This window comes from Eubalaena glacialis, chromosome 2 (assembly GCF_028564815.1).
Source record: "Eubalaena glacialis isolate mEubGla1 chromosome 2, mEubGla1.1.hap2.+ XY, whole genome shotgun sequence".
Lineage (NCBI taxonomy): Eukaryota > Metazoa > Chordata > Mammalia > Artiodactyla > Balaenidae > Eubalaena > Eubalaena glacialis.
The window spans coordinates 85,900,193-85,918,223 of NC_083717.1; positions in this window are offsets into that span (position 1 = coordinate 85,900,193).

The window sequence follows — 18,031 nt, forward strand, 5'->3', positions numbered from 1 at the left end:
TTTTGAGTAGACCTCGCATGGTATTTGGTAGGTGTTTTGTCATTATATATTTTATATGTATTGGTGATTATATAATTCATAGAGTTTATATGTTATATGTTTATATACATTTAACATACATTAGTATATGTATGTTAGCCCCATAATCCTAATTTATCCATCCTCCCACCTTTCATTTTGGTTAACCATTAGTTTCTTTTATAAGTCTGTGAGTGTCTTTTTCTGTGGAAATATGTCCATTTGTAGCAATCTTAGGATAACAGGTATAAATGATATCATAGGATATTTGTCATTCCCTTTTGACTTACTTAACCCCATATGATTATTTCTAGGCTCATCTGTAGTCCTGAAAACGGCATTTTTCATTTTTTTCCCGAGGCTACTATTCCATTTAGTCCGTATACCACTTCTTCTTTGTCCATTCATCTGTTTATGGACCTTTTTTTTGCTTCCACGTCTTGGCTATTTCACTAATGCTGCAGTGCACATTTGCCTGCCTCTGTCTTTCCGATTCTGGTGGTCTTAGGTTACAGGCCCAAAAGGTGCCCTGCCGCGTCATATGGTAGCTCAATTTTTACCTTTTAAAGCAGCTCCATTCAGTTTTCGTTAGTGCTCTTACCACTTTACATCCCACCAGCAGCTACAAGCTACACAGTTCTCTAAAATCCCTTCAGCATTTACGGTTTGTAGACTTTTTGCTGATGGTCATTTGACTGGTGTGAGCTGAAACCTTTTTGGAGGTTGGATTTGCATGTGGCTAATAATTCCTTATACTGAGCTTTAGGCATGTCCTTTTTATTCTTTTCCTTTTTTTTTTAAAGAGTGAGTACAACTTCCCTCTTCATATTGACTTCTTCAAAAACTTGTCATGTGTTGAATTTTCTTGCCTATTCCCTACCCCAGGGCATTTTTTGAGGGCAGGTGTCATTTACAGCCCTGCAGTCCTTGTGACTATTAAGCAACCATTAGCACTGGGTTTAAAGCTGCTGTTGTGGGAAACAGCCACAAGGCGGCAGCATTATTACGTTCTCACCTCTTGTTACTAGGGCAACAGTGTCTTCCTGGAGGTAGTGTTCCGAGGTTGTAAATTAGAGGGGAATGTGCTGGGAAAAGCCCCCAGAAGTTTATGTCTCCTTACTTATGTTTGTTTTTTAAATTTAATTTCTCTTTCTTATCGGAGTAAATTCGATTAGAGTGTTGTGATTGTCTGGCTGTACAGAATGTGCTCAATGATTCATACATATGTCTGTTCATCTTCGGATCCTGTTACCATGTAATTTTTTACAGAATGTTAAGTAGACCTCCCTTGGTATTTGGCAGGTGTTTCGTGATTATATATTTTATATGTATTGGTGATTATATAATTCATAGAGTTTATATGTTATATGTTTATATACATTTAACATACATTAGTATATGTATGTTATCCCCATAGTCCTAATTTATCCATCCTCCCACCTTTCATTTTGGCGAACCATTCGTTTGTTTTATAAGTCTGTGAGTGTCTTTTTCTGTGGAAATATGTTCATTGGTAGAAATCTTAGGATAACATGTATAAATGATATCGGATATTTGTTATTCCCTTTTGAATAACTTAACCTAATATGATTATTTCTAGGCTCATCTGTAGTCCTGAAAACGGCACTGTTCATTTTTTTCTGAGGCTACTATTCCATTCGGTACGTATACCACTTCTTCTTTGTCCATTTATCTGATGATGGACATTTTGTTTGTATCCATGTCTTAGCTATTGTTCATACTGCTGCAATACACGATTTTCCATCCCGTGTCTTTTTGATTCTGGCTTTCACAGGTGACAGGCCCAATAGTGGGCCTTCCGGATCATATGGTGACTCAATTTTTACCTTTAAACGCACTGCCATTCTGTTCCTATTATTGGCTGTTACCAGTTTACATCCCACTTAGACCGAGAGGTTACACTATTGTCCACAACTTCTTCAACATCTATCGTTTGTTGACTTTTTGCTGATGGTCATTGTGACTGGTGTTAGGTGATACCTTTGTGTAGATTGGATTTGCATGCGTCTAATAATTCCTGATGTTTTGCATTTCTCAGTGTCTTTTTCATTTTTTTTAAGATTGAGCTAAACTTACAACTTCAAATTGCCTTCTTGAAAAATTTACCGCGTTTGGATTTTTATGGCCATTCCCAACCCCAGGACATTTTTTGAGGGCATGAGTCATTTACAGCCCTGCTGTCCTTGTGAATATTAGTGACCATTAGCAGTAGATTTAAAGCTGCTCTTTGAGGAAACGGCCTTAGGGTGGCAGCATTTCTAAGTTGCCAACTCTGCTTGCTAGGGAAACAGAACCTTGCTGCAAGTTGTGCTTTGAGGTTGCAGATTAGAGTGGAATGTGCCAGGACAAACCCCCATAAGTTTTAGCCTCCTTACTTCTTGTTTGTGTCTTTAAGTTGTACTTTTTATCAGAGCAAATTTGATAGAAAAATGTCTTTTGTTCTAGGTGTACAGAATCTTGTTCATTTACACATATACATATATCTATTGATCTTTGGGTCCTTTTCCATGTCGGTTATTACAGAGTGTTGAGTAGACCACTCTTGGTATTCCATAGGTCTTTGGGGATTATATTTTTTATATGTATTAGTATATGTGTGTTAACCCCAATATCCTAATTTATCCATTCCTCACACCATTTCTTTGGCTTAACCATAAGTTTGTCTTCTCATTCTGAGATTGTCTTTCTCTATGGAAATATGTTCATTTTTATGAATTTTCAGATAACATAAGGGATATCATAGGACATTTGTCTTTCGCATTCTGACTTACTTCACGTTGTGTGATTATCTCTAGGCTCATCTGTGGTGCTGCATATGCCATTCTTTTATATTTTTTCGTGACTGATATTCCATTCTGTCCATATACCACTTCTTCTCTGTCCATTCATCTGTTTATGGACCTTCTTTTGGCTTCCATGTCGTGGCTATTTCAATATTGCTGCAGTGCACATTTGCCTGCCTCTGTCTTTCCGATTCTGGTGGTCTTAGGTCATAGGCCCAAAAGGTGCCCTGCCGCATCAATGGTAGCTCAATTTTTACCTTTTAAAGCAGCTCCATTCAGTTTTCGTTAGTGCTGTTACCAATTACATCCCACCAGCAGCTAGAAGGTACACAGTTCTCTAAAACCCCTTCAGCATTTATAGTGTGTAGACGCTTTGCTGATGGTCATTTGACTGGTGTGAGCTGAAACCTTTTTGGAGGTTGGATTTGTATGTGGCTAATAATTCCTTGTACTGAGCTTTAGGCATGTCCATTTTGTTCTTTTCCTTTTTTTTTTAAAGTGTGAGTACAACTTCCCTCTTCATGTTGACTTCTTGAAAGATTTGTCGTGTGTTGAATTTTCTTGCCTATTCCCTACCCCAGGGCATTTTTTGAGGGCAGATGCCATTTACAGCCCTGAGTCCTTGTGACTATTAAGCAACCATTAGCACTGGGTTTAAAGCTGCTGTTGTGGGAAACACCCACTAAGCGGCAGCATCATTACGTTCTCAACTCTTGTTATTAGGGCACCAGAGTCTTCCTGGACGTAGTGCTCCAACGTTGTAAATTAGAGGGGAATGTGCTGGGACAAGCCCCCAGAAGTTTATGTCTCCTTACTTATGTTTGTTTTATGAATTTAATTTCTCTTTCTTATCGGAGTAAATTTGATTAGAGTGTTGTGATTGTCTGGCTGTACAGAATCTGCTCAATGATTCATACATATGTCTGTTCATGTTCTGATTCTGTTACCATATGTCTTATTACAGAATTTTGAGTAGACCTCGCATGGTATTTGGTAGGTGTTTTGTCATTATATATTTTATATGTATTGGTGATTATATAATTCATAGAGTTTATATGTTATATGTTTATATACATTTAACATACATTAGTATATGTATGTTAGCCCCATAATCCTAATTTATCCATCCTCCCACCTTTCATTTTGGTTAACCATTAGTTTCTTTTATAAGTCTGTGAGTGTCTTTTTCTGTGGAAATATGTCCATTTGTAGCAATCTTAGGATAACAGGTATAAATGATATCATAGGATATTTGTCATTCCCTTTTGACTTACTTAACCCCATATGATTATTTCTAGGCTCATCTGTAGTCCTGAAAACGGCATTTTTCATTTTTTTCCCGAGGCTACTATTCCATTTAGTCCGTATACCACTTCTTCTTTGTCCATTCATCTGTTTATGGACCTTTTTTTTGCTTCCACGTCTTGGCTATTTCAGTAATGCTGCAGTGCACATTTGCCTGCCTCTGTCTTTCTGATTCTGGTGGTCTTAGGTTACAGGCCCAAAAGGTGCCCTGCCGCGTCATATGGTAGCTCAATTTTTACCTTTTAAAGCAGCTCCATTCAGTTTTCGTTAGTGCTGTTACCACTTTACATCCCACCAGCAGCTACAAGCTACACAGTTCTCTAAAATCCCTTCAGCATTTACGGTTTGTAGACTTTTTGCTGATGGTCATTTGACTGGTGTGAGCTGAAACCTTTTTGGAGGTTGGATTTGCATGTGGCTAATAATTCCTTATACTGAGCTTTAGGCATGTCCTTTTTATTCTTTTCCTTTTTTTTTTAAAGAGTGAGTACAACTTCCCTCTTCATATTGACTTCTTCAAAAACTTGTCATGTGTTGAATTTCCTTGCCTATTCCCTACCCCAGGGCATTTTTTGAGTGCAGGTGTCATTTACAGCCCTGCAGTCCTTGTGACTATTAAGCAACCATTAGCACTGTGTTTAAAGCTGCTGTTGTGGGAAACAGCCACAAGGCGGCAGCATTATTACGTTCTCACCTCTTGTTACTAGGGCAACAGAGTCTTCCTGGAGGTAGTGTTCCGAGGTTGTAAATTAGAGGGGAATGTGCTGGGAAAAGCCCCCAGAAGTTTATGTCTCCTTACTTATGTTTGTTTTTTAAATTTAATTTCTCTTTCTTATCGGAGTAAATTCGATTAGAGTGTTGTGATTGTCTGGCTGTACAGAATGTGCTCAATGATTCATACATATGTCTGTTCATCTTCGGATCCTGTTACCATGTAATTTTTTACAGAATGTTGAGTAGACCTCCCTTGGTATTTGGCAGGTGTTTCGTGATCATATATTTTATATGTATTGGTGATTATATAATTCATAGAGTTTATATGTTATATGTTTATATACATTTAACATACATTAGTATATGTATGTTATCCCCATAGTCCTAATTTATCCATCCTCCCACCTTTCATTTTGGCGAACCTTTCATTTGTTTTATAAGTCTGTGAGTGTCTTTTTCTGTGGAAATATGTTCATTGGTAGAAATCTTAGGATAACATGTATAAATGATAAACGCAAAACATTGATAAACGCAAAACATCGGGAATTACTAGACGCAGGCAAATCCAATCTACACAAAGGTATCACCTCACACCAGTCACAGTGACCATCAGCAAAAAGTCAACAAACGATAGATGTTGAAGAAGTTGTGGAGAATAGCGTAACCTCTCGGTCTAAGTGGGATGTAAACTGGTAACAGCCAATAATAGGAACAGAATGGCAGCGCGTTTAAAGGTAAAAATTGAGTCACCATATGATCCGGAAGGCCCACTCTTGGGCCTGTCACCTGTAAAAGCCCGAATCAAAACGACACGGGATGGAGAATCGTGTACTGCAGCAGTATTTACAATAGCCAAAACATGGAAGCAAACAAAATGTCCATCAACAGATAAATGGACAAAGAAGAAGTGGTATACGTACCGAATGGAATACTAGACTCAGGAAAAAAATGAACAGTGCCGTTTGCAGGACTACAGATGAGCCTAGAAATAATCATATTAGGTTAAGTAAGTCAAAAGGGAATGACAAATATCCTATGATATCATTTATACCTGTTATCCTAAGATTGCTACCAATGAACATATTTCCACAGAAAAAGACACCCACAGACTTATAAAACAAACGACTGGTTAGCCAAAAGGAAAGTTGGGAGGATGGATAAATTAGGACTATGGGGCTAACATACATATACTGATGTACGTTAAATGTATATAAACATAAAACATATAAACTATATGAATTATAGAATCACCAATACATATAAAATATATAAAGACAAAACACCTACCAAATACCAAGGGAGGTCTACTCAACATTCTGTAAAACATACATGGTAACAGGATCCGAAGATGAACAGACATATGTAGGAATTATTGAGCAGATTCTGGACAGCCAGACAATCACAACACTCTAATCAAATTTACTCCAATAAGAAATAGAAATTAAATTTAAAAAACAAACAAAAGTAAGGAGACATAAACTTTTGGGGGCTTGTCCCAGCACATTCCCCTCTAATTTACAACCTCGGAATACTACGTCCAGGAAGACTTTGTGGCCCAAAAAACAAGAGTTGAGAACGTAATAATGCTGCGCCTTGTGGCTGTTTCCCACAACAGGAGCTTTAAACCCAGTGCTAATGGTTGCTTAATAGTCACAAGGATTGCAGGGCTGAAAATGACACCTGCCCTCAAAAAATGCCCCGGTGGAGGGAATAGGCAAGAAAATTCAACACATGACACATTTTTCAAGAAGTCAATATGAAGAGGGAAGTTGTACTCACTCTTTAAAAAAAGGAAAAGAAAAAAATGGACATGAATAAAGCTCAGTATAAGGAATTATTAGCCACATGCAAACCCAACCTCCAAAAAGGTTTCAGCTCACACCAGTCAAATGACCATCAGCAGAAAGTCTACAGACTATACATGCTGAAGGGGATTTAGAGAACTGTGGACCATCTAGCTGCTGGTGGGATGTAACTGGTAAGAGCACTAACGAAAACTGAATGGAGCTGCTTTAAAAGGTAAAAATTGAGCTACCATATGATGCGGCAGGGCACCTTTTGGGCCTATAACCTAAGACCACCAGAATCGGAAAGACAGAGGCAGGCAAATGTGCACGGCAGCAATATTGAAATAGCCAAGATATGGAAGCAAAAAAAGGGTCCAAAAACAAATGAATGGACAAAGAAAAAGTGGTATACGGACAGAATGGAATAGTAACCTCGGTAAAAAAATGAACAATGCCATTTTGAGGAATACAGATGAGCCTACCAATAATCATATTAGGTTAAGTAAGTCAAAAGGGAATGACAAATATCCTATGATATCATTTATACATGTTATCCTAAGACTGCTACCAATGAACATATTTCCACCAAGAAAGACAACACACACTTATAAAACAAACTAATGGTTCACCAAAATGAAAGGTGGGAGGATGGATAAATTAGGATTATGGGGCTAACATACATATACTAATGTATGTTCAATGTATATAAACATATAATATATAAACTATATAATCACCAATACATATAAAATATATAATGAGAAAACACCTACCAAATACCAAGGGAGGTCTACTCAACATTCTGTGTGACATACATGGTAACAGGATCCGAAGATGAACAGACATATGTATGAATCATTGAGCAGATTCTGTACAGCCAGGCAATCACAACACTCTAATCAAAATTACTCCGATAAGAAATATAAAATAAATTTAAAAAAACAAACATTACTAAGGAGACATAAACTTCTGGGGGCTTGTCCCAGCACATTCCCCTCTAATTTACAACCTCGGAACACAACCTCCAGGAAGACTCTGTTACCCTAGTAACAAGAGGTGAGAACGTAATAATGCTGCCGCCTTGTGGCTGTTTCCCACAACAGCAGCTTTAAACCCAGTGCTAATGGTTGCTTAAGAGTCACAAGGACTGCAGGGCTGTAAATGACACCTGCCCACAAAAAATGCCCTGGGGTAGGGAATAGGCAAGGAAATTCAACACATGACAAATTTTTGAAGAAGGCAATATGAAGAGGGAAGTTGTACTCACTCTTTAAAAAAAAGGAAAAGAAAAAAAAAGGGCATGCCTAAAGCTCAGTATACGGAATTATTAGCCACATGCAAATCCAACCTCCAAAAAGGTTTCAGCTCACACCGGTGAAATGTCCATCAGCTAAAAGTCTACAGACTATAAATGCTGAAGGGGTTTTAGAGAACTCTGTACCTTCTAGCTGCTGGTGGGATGTAATTGGTAACAGCGCTAACGAACACTGAATGGAGCTGCTTTAAAAGGTAAAAATTGAGCTACCACATGATGCGGCAGGGCACCTTTTGGGCCTATAACCGAAGACCACCAGAATCGGAAAGACAGAGGCAGGCAAATGTGCACTGCAGCAATATTGAAATAGCCAAGACATGGAAGCAAAAATAAGGTCCATAAACAGATGAATGGACAGAGAAGACGTGGTATATGGACAGAATGGAATATCAGTCACGAAAAACAATAAAAGAACGGCATAGGCAGCACCACAGATGAGCCTAGAGATAATCACGCAACGTGAAGTAAGTCAGAATGCGAAAGACAAATGTCCTATGATATCACTTACGTTATCTGAAAATTCATAAAAATGAACATATTTCCATAGAGAAAGACAATCTCAGATTGAGATTAAGACAAACTTATGGTTAAGCCAATGAAAAGGTGTGAGGAATGGATAAATTAGGATACTGGGGTTAACACACATATACTAATACATATAAAATATATAATCCCCAAAGACCTATGGAATAGCAAGTGTGGTCTACTCAACACTCTGTAATAACCGACATGGAAAAGGACCCAAAGATCAATAGATGTATGTATATGTGTAAATGAACAAGGTTCTGTACACCTAGAACAAAAGACCTTTTTCAATCAAATTTGCTTGACAAAAACTACAACTTAAAGACACAAACAAGAATTAAGGAGGCTAAAACTTATGGGGGTTTGTCCTGGCACATTCCACTCTAATCTGCAACCTCAAAGCACAACTTGCAGCAAGGTTCTCTTTCCCTAGCAAGCAGAGTTGGCAACGTAGAAATGCTGCCACCCTAAGGCCGTTTCCTCAAACAACAGCTTTAAATCTACTGCTAATGGCCAATAATATTCACAAGGACTGCAGGGCTGTAAATGACTCATGCCCTCAAAAACTATCCTGGGGTAGGGAATGGCCATAAAAATCCAAACGGGGCAAATTTTTCAAGAAGCCAATTTGAAGTTGGGAGTTTAGCTCAATCTTAAGAAAACATGAAAAGGACATTGATAAACGCAAAACATCGGGAATTACTAGACGCAGGCAAATCCAATCTACACAAAGGTATCACCTCACACCAGTCACAGTGACCATCAGCAAAAAGTCAACAAACGATAGATGTTGAAGAAGTTGTGGAGAATAGCGTAACCTCTCGGTCTAAGTGGGATGTAAACTGGTAACAGCCAATAATAGGAACAGAATGGCAGCGCGTTTAAAGGTAAAAATTGAGTCACCATATGATCCGGAAGGCCCACTCTTGGGCCTGTCACCTGTAAAAGCCCGAATCAAAACGACACGGGATGGAGAATCGTGTACTGCAGCAGTATTTACAATAGCCAAAACATGGAAGCAAACAAAATGTCCATCAACAGATAAATGGACAAAGAAGAAGTGGTATACGTACCGAATGGAATACTAGACTCAGGAAAAAAATGAACAGTGCCGTTTGCAGGACTACAGATGAGCCTAGAAATAATCATATTAGGTTAAGTAAGTCAAAAGGGAATGACAAATATCCTATGATATCATTTATACCTGTTATCCTAAGATTGCTACCAATGAACATATTTCCACAGAAAAAGACACCCACAGACTTATAAAACAAACGACTGGTTAGCCAAAAGGAAAGTTGGGAGGATGGATAAATTAGGACTATGGGGCTAACATACATATACTGATGTACGTTAAATGTATATAAACATAAAACATATAAACTATATGAATTATAGAATCACCAATACATATAAAATATATAAAGACAAAACACCTACCAAATACCAAGGGAGGTCTACTCAACATTCTGTAAAACATACATGGTAACAGGATCCGAAGATGAACAGACATATGTAGGAATTATTGAGCAGATTCTGGACAGCCAGACAATCACAACACTCTAATCAAATTTACTCCAATAAGAAATAGAAATTAAATTTAAAAAACAAACAAAAGTAAGGAGACATAAACTTTTGGGGGCTTGTCCCAGCACATTCCCCTCTAATTTACAACCTCGGAATACTACGTCCAGGAAGACTTTGTGGCCCAAAAAACAAGAGTTGAGAACGTAATAATGCTGCGCCTTGTGGCTGTTTCCCACAACAGGAGCTTTAAACCCAGTGCTAATGGTTGCTTAATAGTCACAAGGATTGCAGGGCTGAAAATGACACCTGCCCTCAAAAAATGCCCCGGTGGAGGGAATAGGCAAGAAAATTCAACACATGACACATTTTTCAAGAAGTCAATATGAAGAGGGAAGTTGTACTCACTCTTTAAAAAAAGGAAAAGAAAAAAATGGACATGAATAAAGCTCAGTATAAGGAATTATTAGCCACATGCAAACCCAACCTCCAAAAAGGTTTCAGCTCACACCAGTCAAATGACCATCAGCAGAAAGTCTACAGACTATACATGCTGAAGGGGATTTAGAGAACTGTGGACCATCTAGCTGCTGGTGGGATGTAACTGGTAAGAGCACTAACGAAAACTGAATGGAGCTGCTTTAAAAGGTAAAAATTGAGCTACCATATGATGCGGCAGGGCACCTTTTGGGCCTATAACCTAAGACCACCAGAATCGGAAAGACAGAGGCAGGCAAATGTGCACGGCAGCAATATTGAAATAGCCAAGATATGGAAGCAAAAAAAGGGTCCAAAAACAAATGAATGGACAAAGAAAAAGTGGTATACGGACAGAATGGAATAGTAACCTCGGTAAAAAAATGAACAATGCCATTTTGAGGAATACAGATGAGCCTACCAATAATCATATTAGGTTAAGTAAGTCAAAAGGGAATGACAAATATCCTATGATATCATTTATACATGTTATCCTAAGACTGCTACCAATGAACATATTTCCACCAAGAAAGACAACACACACTTATAAAACAAACTAATGGTTCACCAAAATGAAAGGTGGGAGGATGGATAAATTAGGATTATGGGGCTAACATACATATACTAATGTATGTTCAATGTATATAAACATATAATATATAAACTATATAATCACCAATACATATAAAATATATAATGAGAAAACACCTACCAAATACCAAGGGAGGTCTACTCAACATTCTGTGTGACATACATGGTAACAGGATCCGAAGATGAACAGACATATGTATGAATCATTGAGCAGATTCTGTACAGCCAGGCAATCACAACACTCTAATCAAAATTACTCCGATAAGAAATATAAAATAAATTTAAAAAAACAAACATTACTAAGGAGACATAAACTTCTGGGGGCTTGTCCCAGCACATTCCCCTCTAATTTACAACCTCGGAACACAACCTCCAGGAAGACTCTGTTACCCTAGTAACAAGAGGTGAGAACGTAATAATGCTGCCGCCTTGTGGCTGTTTCCCACAACAGCAGCTTTAAACCCAGTGCTAATGGTTGCTTAAGAGTCACAAGGACTGCAGGGCTGTAAATGACACCTGCCCACAAAAAATGCCCTGGGGTAGGGAATAGGCAAGGAAATTCAACACATGACAAATTTTTGAAGAAGGCAATATGAAGAGGGAAGTTGTACTCACTCTTTAAAAAAAAGGAAAAGAAAAAAAAAGGGCATGCCTAAAGCTCAGTATACGGAATTATTAGCCACATGCAAATCCAACCTCCAAAAAGGTTTCAGCTCACACCGGTGAAATGTCCATCAGCTAAAAGTCTACAGACTATAAATGCTGAAGGGGTTTTAGAGAACTCTGTACCTTCTAGCTGCTGGTGGGATGTAATTGGTAACAGCGCTAACGAACACTGAATGGAGCTGCTTTAAAAGGTAAAAATTGAGCTACCACATGATGCGGCAGGGCACCTTTTGGGCCTATAACCGAAGACCACCAGAATCGGAAAGACAGAGGCAGGCAAATGTGCACTGCAGCAATATTGAAATAGCCAAGACATGGAAGCAAAAATAAGGTCCATAAACAGATGAATGGACAGAGAAGACGTGGTATATGGACAGAATGGAATATCAGTCACGAAAAACAATAAAAGAACGGCATAGGCAGCACCACAGATGAGCCTAGAGATAATCACGCAACGTGAAGTAAGTCAGAATGCGAAAGACAAATGTCCTATGATATCACTTACGTTATCTGAAAATTCATAAAAATGAACATATTTCCATAGAGAAAGACAATCTCAGATTGAGATTAAGACAAACTTATGGTTAAGCCAATGAAAAGGTGTGAGGAATGGATAAATTAGGATACTGGGGTTAACACACATATACTAATACATATAAAATATATAATCCCCAAAGACCTATGGAATAGCAAGTGTGGTCTACTCAACACTCTGTAATAACCGACATGGAAAAGGACCCAAAGATCAATAGATGTATGTATATGTGTAAATGAACAAGGTTCTGTACACCTAGAACAAAAGACCTTTTTCAATCAAATTTGCTTGACAAAAACTACAACTTAAAGACACAAACAAGAATTAAGGAGGCTAAAACTTATGGGGGTTTGTCCTGGCACATTCCACTCTAATCTGCAACCTCAAAGCACAACTTGCAGCAAGGTTCTCTTTCCCTAGCAAGCAGAGTTGGCAACGTAGAAATGCTGCCACCCTAAGGCCGTTTCCTCAAACAACAGCTTTAAATCTACTGCTAATGGCCAATAATATTCACAAGGACTGCAGGGCTGTAAATGACTCATGCCCTCAAAAACTATCCTGGGGTAGGGAATGGCCATAAAAATCCAAACGGGGCAAATTTTTCAAGAAGCCAATTTGAAGTTGGGAGTTTAGCTCAATCTTAAGAAAACATGAAAAGGACATTGATAAACGCAAAACATCGGGAATTACTAGACGCAGGCAAATCCAATCTACACAAAGGTATCACCTCACACCAGTCACAGTGACCATCAGCAAAAAGTCAACAAACGATAGATGTTGAAGAAGTTGTGGAGAATAGCGTAACCTCTCGGTCTAAGTGGGATGTAAACTGGTAACAGCCAATAATAGGAACAGAATGGCAGCGCGTTTAAAGGTAAAAATTGAGTCACCATATGATCCGGAAGGCCCACTCTTGGGCCTGTCACCTGTAAAAGCCCGAATCAAAACGACACGGGATGGAGAATCGTGTACTGCAGCAGTATTTACAATAGCCAAAACATGGAAGCAAACAAAATGTCCATCAACAGATAAATGGACAAAGAAGAAGTGGTATACGTACCGAATGGAATACTAGACTCAGGAAAAAAATGAACAGTGCCGTTTGCAGGACTACAGATGAGCCTAGAAATAATCATATTAGGTTAAGTAAGTCAAAAGGGAATGACAAATATCCTATGATATCATTTATACCTGTTATCCTAAGATTGCTACCAATGAACATATTTCCACAGAAAAAGACACCCACAGACTTATAAAACAAACGACTGGTTAGCCAAAAGGAAAGTTGGGAGGATGGATAAATTAGGACTATGGGGCTAACATACATATACTGATGTACGTTAAATGTATATAAACATAAAACATATAAACTATATGAATTATAGAATCACCAATACATATAAAATATATAAAGACAAAACACCTACCAAATACCAAGGGAGGTCTACTCAACATTCTGTAAAACATACATGGTAACAGGATCCGAAGATGAACAGACATATGTAGGAATTATTGAGCAGATTCTGGACAGCCAGACAATCACAACACTCTAATCAAATTTACTCCAATAAGAAATAGAAATTAAATTTAAAAAACAAACAAAAGTAAGGAGACATAAACTTTTGGGGGCTTGTCCCAGCACATTCCCCTCTAATTTACAACCTCGGAATACTACGTCCAGGAAGACTTTGTGGCCCAAAAAACAAGAGTTGAGAACGTAATAATGCTGCGCCTTGTGGCTGTTTCCCACAACAGGAGCTTTAAACCCAGTGCTAATGGTTGCTTAATAGTCACAAGGATTGCAGGGCTGAAAATGACACCTGCCCTCAAAAAATGCCCCGGTGGAGGGAATAGGCAAGAAAATTCAACACATGACACATTTTTCAAGAAGTCAATATGAAGAGGGAAGTTGTACTCACTCTTTAAAAAAAGGAAAAGAAAAAAATGGACATGAATAAAGCTCAGTATAAGGAATTATTAGCCACATGCAAACCCAACCTCCAAAAAGGTTTCAGCTCACACCAGTCAAATGACCATCAGCAGAAAGTCTACAGACTATACATGCTGAAGGGGATTTAGAGAACTGTGGACCATCTAGCTGCTGGTGGGATGTAACTGGTAAGAGCACTAACGAAAACTGAATGGAGCTGCTTTAAAAGGTAAAAATTGAGCTACCATATGATGCGGCAGGGCACCTTTTGGGCCTATAACCTAAGACCACCAGAATCGGAAAGACAGAGGCAGGCAAATGTGCACGGCAGCAATATTGAAATAGCCAAGATATGGAAGCAAAAAAAGGGTCCAAAAACAAATGAATGGACAAAGAAAAAGTGGTATACGGACAGAATGGAATAGTAACCTCGGTAAAAAAATGAACAATGCCATTTTGAGGAATACAGATGAGCCTACCAATAATCATATTAGGTTAAGTAAGTCAAAAGGGAATGACAAATATCCTATGATATCATTTATACATGTTATCCTAAGACTGCTACCAATGAACATATTTCCACCAAGAAAGACAACACACACTTATAAAACAAACTAATGGTTCACCAAAATGAAAGGTGGGAGGATGGATAAATTAGGATTATGGGGCTAACATACATATACTAATGTATGTTCAATGTATATAAACATATAATATATAAACTATATAATCACCAATACATATAAAATATATAATGAGAAAACACCTACCAAATACCAAGGGAGGTCTACTCAACATTCTGTGTGACATACATGGTAACAGGATCCGAAGATGAACAGACATATGTATGAATCATTGAGCAGATTCTGTACAGCCAGGCAATCACAACACTCTAATCAAAATTACTCCGATAAGAAATATAAAATAAATTTAAAAAAACAAACATTACTAAGGAGACATAAACTTCTGGGGGCTTGTCCCAGCACATTCCCCTCTAATTTACAACCTCGGAACACAACCTCCAGGAAGACTCTGTTACCCTAGTAACAAGAGGTGAGAACGTAATAATGCTGCCGCCTTGTGGCTGTTTCCCACAACAGCAGCTTTAAACCCAGTGCTAATGGTTGCTTAAGAGTCACAAGGACTGCAGGGCTGTAAATGACACCTGCCCACAAAAAATGCCCTGGGGTAGGGAATAGGCAAGGAAATTCAACACATGACAAATTTTTGAAGAAGGCAATATGAAGAGGGAAGTTGTACTCACTCTTTAAAAAAAAGGAAAAGAAAAAAAAAGGGCATGCCTAAAGCTCAGTATACGGAATTATTAGCCACATGCAAATCCAACCTCCAAAAAGGTTTCAGCTCACACCGGTGAAATGTCCATCAGCTAAAAGTCTACAGACTATAAATGCTGAAGGGGTTTTAGAGAACTCTGTACCTTCTAGCTGCTGGTGGGATGTAATTGGTAACAGCGCTAACGAACACTGAATGGAGCTGCTTTAAAAGGTAAAAATTGAGCTACCACATGATGCGGCAGGGCACCTTTTGGGCCTATAACCGAAGACCACCAGAATCGGAAAGACAGAGGCAGGCAAATGTGCACTGCAGCAATATTGAAATAGCCAAGACATGGAAGCAAAAATAAGGTCCATAAACAGATGAATGGACAGAGAAGACGTGGTATATGGACAGAATGGAATATCAGTCACGAAAAACAATAAAAGAACGGCATAGGCAGCACCACAGATGAGCCTAGAGATAATCACGCAACGTGAAGTAAGTCAGAATGCGAAAGACAAATGTCCTATGATATCACTTACGTTATCTGAAAATTCATAAAAATGAACATATTTCCATAGAGAAAGACAATCTCAGATTGAGATTAAGACAAACTTATGGTTAAGCCAATGAAAAGGTGTGAGGAATGGATAAATTAGGATACTGGGGTTAACACACATATACTAATACATATAAAATATATAATCCCCAAAGACCTATGGAATAGCAAGTGTGGTCTACTCAACACTCTGTAATAACCGACATGGAAAAGGACCCAAAGATCAATAGATGTATGTATATGTGTAAATGAACAAGGTTCTGTACACCTAGAACAAAAGACCTTTTTCAATCAAATTTGCTTGACAAAAACTACAACTTAAAGACACAAACAAGAATTAAGGAGGCTAAAACTTATGGGGGTTTGTCCTGGCACATTCCACTCTAATCTGCAACCTCAAAGCACAACTTGCAGCAAGGTTCTGTTTCCCTAGCAAGCAGAGTTGGCAACGTAGAAATGCTGCCACCCTAAGGCCGTTTCCTCAAACAACAGCTTTAAAACTACTGCTAATGGCCAATAATATTCACAAGGACTGCAGGGCTGTAAATGACTCATGCCCTCAAAAACTATCCTGGGGTAGGGAATGGCCATAAAAATCCAAACGGGGCAAATTTTTCAAGAAGCCAATTTGAAGTTGGGAGTTTAGCTCAATCTTAAGAAAACATGAAAAGGACATTGATAAACGCAAAACATCGGGAATTACTAGACGCAGGCAAATCCAATCTACACAAAGGTATCACCTCACACCAGTCACAGTGACCATCAGCAAAAAGTCAACAAACGATAGATGTTGAAGAAGTTGTGGAGAATAGCGTAACCTCTCGGTCTAAGTGGGATGTAAACTGGTAACAGCCAATAATAGGAACAGAATGGCAGCGCGTTTAAAGGTAAAAATTGAGTCACCATATGATCCGGAAGGCCCACTCTTGGGCCTGTCACCTGTAAAAGCCCGAATCAAAACGACACGGGATGGAGAATCGTGTACTGCAGCAGTATTTACAATAGCCAAAACATGGAAGCAAACAAAATGTCCATCAACAGATAAATGGACAAAGAAGAAGTGGTATACGTACCGAATGGAATACTAGACTCAGGAAAAAAATGAACAGTGCCGTTTGCAGGACTACAGATGAGCCTAGAAATAATCATATTAGGTTAAGTAAGTCAAAAGGGAATGACAAATATCCTATGATATCATTTATACCTGTTATCCTAAGATTGCTACCAATGAACATATTTCCACAGAAAAAGACACCCACAGACTTATAAAACAAACGACTGGTTAGCCAAAAGGAAAGTTGGGAGGATGGATAAATTAGGACTATGGGGCTAACATACATATACTGATGTACGTTAAATGTATATAAACATAAAACATATAAACTATATGAATTATAGAATCACCAATACATATAAAATATATAAAGACAAAACACCTACCAAATACCAAGGGAGGTCTACTCAACATTCTGTAAAACATACATGGTAACAGGATCCGAAGATGAACAGACATATGTAGGAATTATTGAGCAGATTCTGGACAGCCAGACAATCACAACACTCTAATCAAATTTACTCCAATAAGAAATAGAAATTAAATTTAAAAAACAAACAAAAGTAAGGAGACATAAACTTTTGGGGGCTTGTCCCAGCACATTCCCCTCTAATTTACAACCTCGGAATACTACGTCCAGGAAGACTTTGTGGCCCAAAAAACAAGAGTTGAGAACGTAATAATGCTGCGCCTTGTGGCTGTTTCCCACAACAGGAGCTTTAAACCCAGTGCTAATGGTTGCTTAATAGTCACAAGGATTGCAGGGCTGAAAATGACACCTGCCCTCAAAAAATGCCCCGGTGGAGGGAATAGGCAAGAAAATTCAACACATGACACATTTTTCAAGAAGTCAATATGAAGAGGGAAGTTGTACTCACTCTTTAAAAAAAGGAAAAGAAAAAAATGGACATGAATAAAGCTCAGTATAAGGAATTATTAGCCACATGCA